Source organism: Sciurus vulgaris (assembly GCF_902686455.1).
Source record: "Sciurus vulgaris genome assembly, chromosome: 10".
NCBI classification, from domain to species: domain Eukaryota; kingdom Metazoa; phylum Chordata; class Mammalia; order Rodentia; family Sciuridae; genus Sciurus; species Sciurus vulgaris.
Window position 1 is genome coordinate 32202920 of NC_136470.1, and position 10900 is coordinate 32213819.

The 10900-nt window shown below is 38.2% G+C and overlaps 1 pseudogene across 1 annotated transcript; it reads right to left on the reverse strand.

Annotated features, from left to right (window-relative positions):
* Window positions 1–7696: 7696 nt before the first annotated feature.
* Window positions 7697–10309, reverse strand: LOC306670468 (tRNA (guanine(10)-N(2))-methyltransferase homolog; annotated as a pseudogene). The gene is made up of 2 exons: window positions 10180–10309; window positions 7697–9107 (listed from the first exon to the last, which is right to left on the reverse strand). The product of its transcript is annotated as a tRNA (guanine(10)-N(2))-methyltransferase homolog (transcript).
* Window positions 10310–10900: the final 591 nt, after the last annotated feature.

Below are 10900 nucleotides of genomic sequence, written 5' to 3' on the forward strand. Positions count from 1 at the left end.
GTGAGACAGACAAAATAAAACATGTGGGGGAAAGGATAAACATGATATCGAAAAATTAAACCTAAATTTTTACATAAAATTCCATGAAACATGTTTGTATAGAATCTCAGGGTGGTGCTAATAATATGTCCATCGTTCTAATAACAGGAATTTAATAAATGTTAGTTCTTTTCTCTCCCTTGAAATATGTCCACTTAATGAACTAGAAGCACTTAGTGATAAAGTAAACGGAGGCTGTCCCCCTGGCTCCTATTGCACTCATTTGTTTAGTGAATTAACTGGGTGATGTCAGGCAGAGTTTTCCAAGCGGGATACACCATTTGCCATGAATGGGTTCCAGGTGAGCTGAAATATCCATCACCTCAGTCCTTGAGCTGTGTTTTAGTGAAGATATTGCTGGAGGCTGCAATAACATTTCAATGGCGTATGACACAGTTGTAGTTCATTTCTTATATTGCAGCCAAAAGTTAATGCTTCTGGTCAGCAGGGGCTTCTCTCCATGAGATGACTCAGTCACCAATGTTCTCCCCACCTTGGCTTCTGCCACCTACTTTTTTTTTTAATAGTTTTTATTCATAAGTGCCACCTATTATTTCTATTTGCATCCCACTTGTGAGACCTAGACTCACAAGGCCATACTTAGATACAAAGAAAGCTGGGACATTCCACACATAACTCAGGAGCCACTTCCCAGAAACAGTTATACTACGATAGAGAATGTGCATATTTTAAGTTAGCCAGATTTGTCAAAAGAGCTTGGTGGGCTTGGCCTGTTATTCCCAGGCATGTGCATGAATATTAATTTACCCGTGTCTGCTACTTAAATGTTATACTTATTTACGTATGTCTTGATGTGAAGAAGCATCAAAAAGTTTATGAAAGGTTAAGAATTCTTAACCAAGCATAAAGCTTAAAGTACTATTCAGTGGCACCAATGTACTTAAATTGTTTTTGCTCAACGGGCATCAACACACTAAGTTCAATAGTTAGAAATAGGCCTATCTCTATCTGACATTTCACTATCTCGGATCGAAAACTAGCAGATACCCCAAGACCATATCAATTAGAGGGTTATAATCCAGATAAATGGTTCTTTCCTGCTATGCAGAGTTTAGGAGAAAAGGAACAAAAGAAACATTGAAAGAATTTTTATTCTTTTCTTATCAACTATGCATTACAGACACAGATCTGGGAGAGTTGACTCTAGTAAAAATTCTCAACCTTTCATCAACTTTTTGTCAGTTTCCCAGAAACTCTTATGTAGGGTCTGGAGCAAGATTTCTTAGCTATCCTTTACTGAATGCCAAAAACTGTAAGAGAAAAAATAACTTTCCTTCTCATTTCAGTTTCATGAATTAAACCTATTAAAAAAAATGAAAGATCAACAAAAGAAAGGCATAAAATTTTATTTAATGTTTTACATTAACAGAGCATTCAGAAATGATTAAAGAATTAGATAAACCTGTATATTTATGCTAAGTTTGATAGAGAAATTAATAGTTGTGGAAAAGTATGATTGGATAGAAAATATGATGTAGTGATAAAATGCTGGGGTGGGGGTATTTGGAAAAGCCTATTTGTCTCTTCTCTGCATCCTTGGTCTTCAGAATTATATCATTCCTTGTAACTGCTCTAGAGGACTCCCTCCTAGGTTTCATGACTTGCTTCAGGATAGAAGGGGAAATGGGATAAGTGATCTTTTTGCTTCTGCCATCTTCTCAAATGCCCAGGTACCATGTTTTGGATCAGCTAACTAAACTTCATCACATGTCCCTACACTGGCTTATTTTCTGTATATCTGGCCTATGTCTAGTAGCCACTCCATGCTTATCCATTTCCTTTAATCTTTATTTTCAAATACTGATCTTCTCTGTCAGAAGTTCACTGCCATTCATCTTACCAAGGGACTTACTGCCTCTTGACAGGGATAACAATGATAGTGATGCACTTGTTCAGCTACTAAATGCAAAAATTATCAATACAAGTTCTCGGTGTTAAAATTTGCTTAATTTTAGCATATTAATAGTTGCATTAGAAAGAATAAATACATATAAATGCCTTTATAAAAGACTTTTCTATGAAATAACAAATTAAAAATCCATTCTTTGTATCTTTGTCAACTTATCTTTACTTCTATTCCTAAGTATTCCCTCTACACAAAAGAATGAAAATATAATTTGTTTGTATTAGCTCTATTTAAACAGCCATAGCTAGCTGCTCATATAACAGTAAACCCCAAGTTTTTGTAACTAAGAAGGTTTTATTTTTTCCTCTAAATGGCACTATTTTGTGATGCATTAACATTTATTCGATGGCATCTCATTTCTTCATTCAATTCTACAGATTTCACTAACTGATGCCACATCTGGTCCTTGTCTGCCAAATCCCTATGTGGGGGTTTAATCCTCCAATTAAGCAGACAGTCCAATGCTTTGTGTTTCTCTTTATGGGCTAAGGGTTCTGCTTCACATAGTCATTCAGGGGTTCTGGCTTCAGATACTGGATCATCCTCAACACTTTGCTTTCAAAGTCATTCTGAGAATTACTATCCAACAGGCAAAGGAGAGAGAGGAGAATGGAGGATCACACAAAGGAGAACTTGAACCAGGCCCACAAGAGCCTAGAGAGACTTCTGTTCAACTGGCCCAAATTCAGCCCTTCAACCACATTTAATGATAGACCGAAAATGTGGCTTGGCTATGGAAATGAGTTTGGTATACAACTGTGAAAATTGGCCTTTTAACTTCTAAAAAATTATTCCATCGATTTGTCTTGCATGTTATATTTAATTTGGGCTTCAGAGTCTCAGTCCAGCATGAATTCCCAGCTCAACCTTAACAAATTAATTTCTCATTATGTACTACAAAGAACTTCCTTTGCATTCAAACTAATTTACTTTCCATTTAATTGCCCTATTACTATGCCTTATCACAGGTCATTTCAATTCATCTATTTGTATCTACTTCCTCCATCTTCTATAAGCCCCTCAACCCCTAATCCTTGAAAACATGACTTAAAACTCATCTTTTCTAGAAGATTATTCATGATTAATAAAGCTATATCCCTGACCACACTCACATAAATATCTCCTTGGTAATATTCTAATTTTTCCTCTCCTTTTCTCCTCTCATGTTTCTGGGAGTCCTCAGAAGTTAACAGTTTAAGTTCATGAACAAGTTACATAACCTGTGGCTCACTGTAGACTCTTTCATTAACATTCAGTTGATAGCATTTTATTTCTTCATCTCGTGCCTATGGACTTCATAATCTAGTATTATATCTGGCTCTAGCCTATCAAATCCCTGAATATTATTTAATCTTTCTATGGATCTGCCCATAATTCTCCTCTTTCAGTGGATATTATTTACAAGGAGTGGGAGCAGATAAAGAATTCTGGAGGAAAAAAGATCACAAAATTTTAAAAGAAATGGAAAAATCTAGAAAATCATTACACTATTAAAGTGCTTCAAAATCTATATGTATGTACAAAAATAAATACTCAAATATATGTATGTGCAAATATATGAGATACACATCTCAAAGATGTGTCTTTAAGATAACTTATTCTACTATGTAGTTATAAATAGCTCATATTCCCTCAAAAACACCACCAACAAAAATGTATCTGTTTTTATTGACATTTTAAAAAGTAACTTTCCTTAAAAAGGGAGGTCATAGGGTAAAGAACTTGTGTTAACGTAAGTAAAAGATTAAGAAAAAGTAAACATGATACTAAGAAAAAAAAAACAGAGGTCAAATATACTGGAAGACTAAAAAATGAATCCTATCAATGCAAATAACTGCTTGAAGAGATCTAAGAGATTTTCACTATAATTTTTTCCCTTCAAATTAAATTTTTTCTCACAAAAATACTTTAAGTTTTATGCACATGACTTAAGTGCACTTTTTCTAGTACAGCAATAAACAACTCTTCTCCCAGTAAAATAATTACAGGTAAATCCCCCCCCCCCCCCCCCCATTAAATTGGGTTTGCTGGTATCAATCCTGAGTCCCATTCTGTTATCTCAATATCAAATTCCATGTTTATCACCTCTTATTAAAACAAATGACCATTTTAGGTTTTCTTAATGTTCTGGTGCTCAAAACTTTGACAGAGAATGAGTAGGAGGAGAAACAGTTACATAGTGTAACTGAGGAAGAGACTAAGCAATTGGCTTTTGCTGCAGCTATGACACCTGGCCCTAATTTTTTATTTATTTATTTTTTTTTTGTACTGGGGATTGAACTGAGGGGCACTCGCACACTGAACCACATCTCCAGGCCTATTTTGTATTTTTATTTAGAGACAGGATCTCACTGAGTTGCTTAGCACCTCACCATTGCTGAGGCTAGCTTTGAACTCTTGATCCTCCTGTCTCAGCCTCCCTAGCCACTGGGATTGCAGGCATACACATTAAATCTAGTGTGTGACCAAATGAGTTTTATTTTTTTCTTTTCTTTTTCCCATAAGTGATTCTCAATCCTATATCCCATTAGAATCACAAAGGAAGCATTTAAAATTCTGATTCCCAGGCTTTTCTTTAGTCTAATTATATAAAATCTCCCCAGCTGTTGGCCAGACTAAGAAACCATAGGTCTTGCCCTCCTCTGAAACTGAGCCTGCTAGAAAGTCAGATTCACTTCATTTCTCCTCAAAGCACTTTAGGCTGAAGGGAATTAGAGTGAAAAGCACTAAGTTTAGTTTCTTTAACTAAAGAATATTTATTTTCAATGTTCTACAAGGAACTGCAAAAAAATGGAAAGCCAACACTTTAAAAAAAATCAGCTTTGTAAAATTAAAATTTTCATATTTTTTATCAAATTGAGAATTTGTTTTTATCTTTTGAAGTTTAAGTATGTTATAATAAATATTTCCCTTTTTAAAAGAATAAGAACATTTTCAAGGAAATAGGAATTCAGGAATTCCACCTTTCAGTGAATTCACTTACTATTTCAGTGAATTCACTTGGTGACAAAGATTCTCCATTTGATCAAAGTTAATTGGGCCTTATGAACCTTCTCCAGTCCCATCTGTGCACTTCTCCATGCAGACCAATCTTAGCAAAAATCCCTGCTAAGTCAATTTAACAGGCTCCATCCTCACTTTCCGATAATCTGTGATATCTAATCAGATTCCTCATCCTTTAGCATCCACCAGGTAATATCCGATCCCCATGGCCTATCTTCAACTTGAACACTGTGTTAGTCAGCTTTTCTTCACGGTGACCAAAATACCCAACAAGAACAACTTATAGGAGGAAAAGTTTATATTGGGACTCATGGTTTCAGAGGTTTAGTCCAGGACTCGTGAACTCCATTGCTTTATGTTGGAGACATGACAGAAGGGAGTGGGAGAGGAAATCTGCTCAACTCATGGCAGCCAGGAAGAGGAGGTAAAGCAAAGAGCCAGGGACAAGGTACAATTCCTAAGGGCATGGCCCAGTGACCTACTTCCTTCAGTGGTGCCCCATATGCCCACAGTTACCTCCACGTAGTCTATTCAAATTATTAATCCATCAAATGAGTTAATCCACTGATAGGTTGCAGCTTTCATGACCTAGTCATTTTACCTCTGTGTGAACATTCCTCCATGGCCTAGTGTATAAGCTCTTTGGTGGACACCTTATATCCAAACCATAATAAACCCTGTTTAAGTAAGTTTAGTCATAACAACTCTTACCTGTTGCTAAGGTTTGGCTGTTGTTTGTTACTCAAGTCTACGTGTTGGAAGCTTGTTCCTCAGAGTGGCAATACTGCAAGAAGTTGTGGCCCTACAAGAGTTGGAACCCCTTCAATGGGGAAGGGATTAATGTAATTCTTCTGGGACTTCTTCATAGAAGAAAAAAACCTGAAGTAAGTGGGGCCAGTCTCCACAGAGTTGTTATAAAAACCTGAGGCTGGCCCACTTACTTCTCTGTAGCTTCCAGCATTGAGATGTGATTATTTGTTCCCACACGTGCTCCTGCCATTGCTGTCTATCATGGAGTAACACAGTCAAGAGGACCCTCGCCAGAACAGAAGCAATGCCAGTACCATTCCCTTCGACCTCCAAGACTATGAGCTAAATAAATCTCAGGTATTTCATTATAGTAACAAAAAACTGATCAATATACCCCTGATACTTCCTCTAAGTAATTTTTTGACCCTTGAACCACCTACCATGTTCCTTGGTTGTAAATTCCAACTTGCCCAATTCTATAGTTGGGGTTGAGTCCAATCTGCCTCTTCCACTGCAACATCCCCTTACAGAGATCTCTGTGCCTATCTGGATGGTACTGAATAAAATTTTATCTACCGAGATAAAATACACTGAGAAAATTGAATTTCCAAGACTGTAAGTGTAGGTGACAATCCTCAACTGCTATAAATCTGTCTTGGTGTTTTGTGGGGGGGGCTCTCTGTCACATCCAGTATGGATGAGAAAAGGCTTAACTGCCAGAGGAGGATGTTGGCTGTATATCACTCAATTACTCAAAAACATATCTACTCAATAAACACACAAGAACCAATACTCTTTTTAAATGAGATGGGGCATGATGGGTCTGGCCACACCAACTCTGGCCTGTAATGATAACAACCTGGAGTAGCCCAACTCTCTTTTATTTATAAATACATAGGTAAAAAGGGGGCCAGGATGGAGAGGAGCTTCTTCTGTGACGGACAGAATAGGGTGAAGTTAGGGGAGCCATTCTTTTGGGAAAATAGGGAACCATCTGATTCTGCTAGATAAGGATGTCTTCCCACAGTGCTTGACATACTTTGTACCTTCTTTCAAATTAAGGCATTTTCTCATGCTACCCTGTTTTAGTCAGCTTTTCATTGCTGTGACCCAAAGCCCTGAGAAGAACAATTTTAGAGGAAGAAAAGTTCATTTGGTGTTCACAGTTCTGGATATCTCAGTCCATAGAAACCAATCCATTGGTCTCTGCCCAAGGTGACAGAGAACATCGTGGTGGAAAGGCATGATCAAGGAAAGTAGCTCAGGACATGACAATCAGGAAGCAGAGAGAGAGCTCCCATCACCAAGGATAAAATATCAATCCTAAAGGCACAGCCCCAACGAACCTCCTCCAGACACAACCTTCTGCCTATAGTTACCACCCAGTTAATCCCTATCAGTGGATTACTGCACTGATTAAGGCTCTCATAACCCAATCATTTCATCTCTAAACTTTCTTGCATTGTCTGACAGATGAACTTTTGAGGAACACCTCGTATCTAAACCATAATATACTCTATAGTGCATTTTATATTTTTTTTAGAAATTATCAATAAAGTTTATTGGTAGCAATGTAAATCAATTACAATTAAAAACCAAACTAATTTTCCAAATGAATAAATCTCAACTACTATTAGTTGCCTATAACATATCTGGCAGATATGTTTAAAAAATCAACAATACTCATTTTCTTTGTAAATTAATTATAAAAAAGTAACTGCTGAGTCAATCTCCATTAGTACTTGAAAGTACAAATATAAGTAAAATAAGATTCAAAATATTTCATAAAACATGACATAATAGTTTAAAATACAAAGATAATTTTTAAATTGCTTGATTTATTTCATAACATTTTTATACAAATAACAACCTTAAAACAGCACATATTTTCTTGATTATACATGAAAATTCACCTCCAGATGTCTTTACTGTCAAATATTTAATCTTTCTTTATTGTCAAGATCTTAATTTTCACTCCTAGTTGGATTTTTCTTCCTTGATAATTCTTTTGTTACTCCACTGAAACATTTCTCACGGAAGGAATTATGACTTTGGTATGGCAGAAAATGATCACTTAGCAGATGTGGTTCTCAAATTTCTTTACCTTTTCCATCATGTTTAAGTGCCTTGATGTGTGACTGAAAAGTTACTGGCAGTTGCTGATGAGTTTCAGGCAAGGGTGCCAGGGCACTATCTCTTCAGTGTACTCTGTTGTACACACTGGTAACCAATTGACTAGTGTTCTGCCTAATATGAGGGTCTCAGCTGCAAAGTTCAACAAGTCAAAAAACACATCATGCAGGCGATAACTCAAGGAAACAGGAACATGGCTTTCTGGACAATTTTCTATTCCCGTGGTATTTCTTTCTGTGAACCTATTCTTCTTGTAGATTCTCTGATAACTATATGGAGGATCAGTGATGATGGCATCAAAATATATGCCCTTCCTATAGGAAGATTTAGATGTATCTGAAACCAGGACATCAAGGTAATACTTCTCTAAAACATACGGACAAAGATTTGCTCTGATATTTTTCATCTGTTCCTCTCCATTTCTTGTTTTTCCCACTAGCCTTTCCCAAGCAGAACTATATTGCAGTCTATGTCATTCCATATACATATGCACCCAAATGAGCAGATGCTATCAGGAGGTCACCTGTTCCAACAAATGGATCAAAGACAATATCATTTTCTTTCACTTTTCCATGGTTTGCCATGATGAATGATAAACCAGCTTCCATGCTGGTATTTCCAATAAAGTGTTTCTTTTTGACACTATATGACTCAATTAACTCTCTCTGTACATCTGTGTACCATCTAGCAAAATAGATATTATATGGATTCTTAGGGATGCAATTAGGGTCCAAACCATAATCCTCCAAATTAGAGAATATACGTTGTGGTTTCTTTAAGTTCACTTTTCCTTCAAAAGGTAGAAGTTCAAATGCATCCATTTGTTTGACTTTTTATTCCTTGTCAATGTTTTATTAAATGTGTGACTCTTTATTTTATATGTAGAGTCTTAATGTAGAAATGGAACCATCTTTTCCACAGAGTAATTTTTAAGAGAACTGTACTCCTCCTCGGAAGATCTTCCATGACCCTGTAGTTTAAATATAGACTTGGCATGCACTTTTTTCCATTAAGTTTCTTGCAGTGTCTTCAGGGGGAAGACTAAGAATCCAAAATGGAGACTTTCCCAAAGTTTCCTGACTGCTGATGAACTGACCTCAGAAAAGTGAAAGCAAAGATTCTGTTTCCAGGAGGTAAAATTCCAGGTGCTCCTGAGCCATGAGCAGTAGATCCCTGGTCAGTATACATCGTAGCACCCTTGTGGTTGCCCTCCACGTACCTGGCAGGCCCACGTGGGCCTGCTTCCTTACCCCTCCTTAGACCCATTTTGCATTTTATCTTCTAATTTTTAAAAAATGCCTTCCTCATCCACCTCTTTAGAGATGACTCTCCCTACCAATCTATTCCTGAGCTATTTGGGCCTTTCATTCCTGAAAAACCTTAATTTTCTCTTACTCACTACTCCTTGTGTTTTAGTCAGCTTTTTCACTACTGTGATTAAACAGATCTGACCAGCACAATTATAGAGGAGGAAAAGTTTATTTGAGGGCTCACTCTCTGGATACAAAACATATACCCCATAGCCATGCCCCAATTCCACACCCTATCATCTAGCCACACCCTATCAGTTCAATTAATCCCATCAGGGTATAACTCATTGATTGGGTTAAGACTCTTAAAACTCAATCATTTCTCCTCTGAACCTTTCTGCATTGTCTCACATGTGAGCTTCTGGGGAACACCTCACAGTCAAACCATAACATTCCACCCCTAGCCCCCCAAAACTCACACTCATCTGACAATGCAAAATGCATTTAGTCCATTTCCAAAAGTCTCCATAGTCTCAACAGTTCAGAGATTGCTCAAAGTTCAAGTCCAAAGTCTTTGAGGCTCAAGGCAATCTCGCATTACAAGCTTTTATAAAATTAAAAGCAATTTACAAATATCCAACATATAAAGGTACTGAGTAAACATTTCCATTTACAAAAATAGGTGCAATAAACTGAAATCCAGCTGGACAAACAAGGCAGCTCCATGTCCGGCATCTGGGGCACATGGCATTGTGATGTTTTCTCCCAAGGGTTTATGTAGCTCAACCCCTGTGGCCTTCTTGGTTGTAGCCCAAGTGGCCTTTCTGTTGGCTTATCTCAGCTCAATTTCTGCAGCTTTCCTTGGGTAATGTTCCATGTTACTGGCATTTGTTGATCTTGGGGGTCTCCACTACAGATTCGGCTTCCTTCTCACATCTCCACACTTTAACTTCTCAGGGGGTGCCCACAGGGACTGCAACCCTTCTTTACTTTGACTGACCTCCCAGACCTTCCTTTGAAATCTTGGTGGAAGCTTCTAGGACCCCATAATTCCAGCATCCTGCATTCCTGCAGAACCAGCACCACATGGTTCACTCCAAGGTCTGCCACTATCTGGAACAGTAGCCAAGCCTCCAGGGACCTTTGCTGCAATGGCCTCTGAGGGTCTGGATGACTGAGCACTTTGGAAAAAGTTCCTAGGCCCCATTGTGCAAGAAGGGTGCCCCACTGGTCTCTTTTCAAGAGAATTTTCACCTTTACTCTGTGAACTTGAGATGATCTTGCTAGCTCCTGAGATGCTTTCAAGCCATCTTTCTCATTGTCTCCAGGTACAGTATTTAGCATTGCTTTAGTGGTGGTAATGTCTTAAACAACTTGACTTCCTTAGCCCTAGTTTTACTTCTGCCTTTCAAGCCCACATCTTTTAAATCTTACTGCTCTGCTTTCTGTTCCTGATTATCATAATAAATTTGGCTAAAAGCCACCAGCAATACCCACACCACTTCCTGAATGCTATACTGCCTACACATTTCTTCACCAGATTAAGAAGTTCATTGCTGGGGGCGATCCAAGATGGCGGACTAGAGGGTGACTGCATCTCCAGTCGCCCCAGAACGCAGGATTCAAGAAGGGGAGGCATTGAGAGACTCAGACTAAGATAGAGCCAGGGGGTAAGTCTCCCCCACCCAGCGAAGCTCAGCTGGGCGGCAGGCCCGGATTCGAGTGGCTTATTAGAGTGGGACAGGGCAGATAGCGTCTCCCCCAGGCAGCTCTGTGCAGTCTGGTGGTGGGCTCCGCC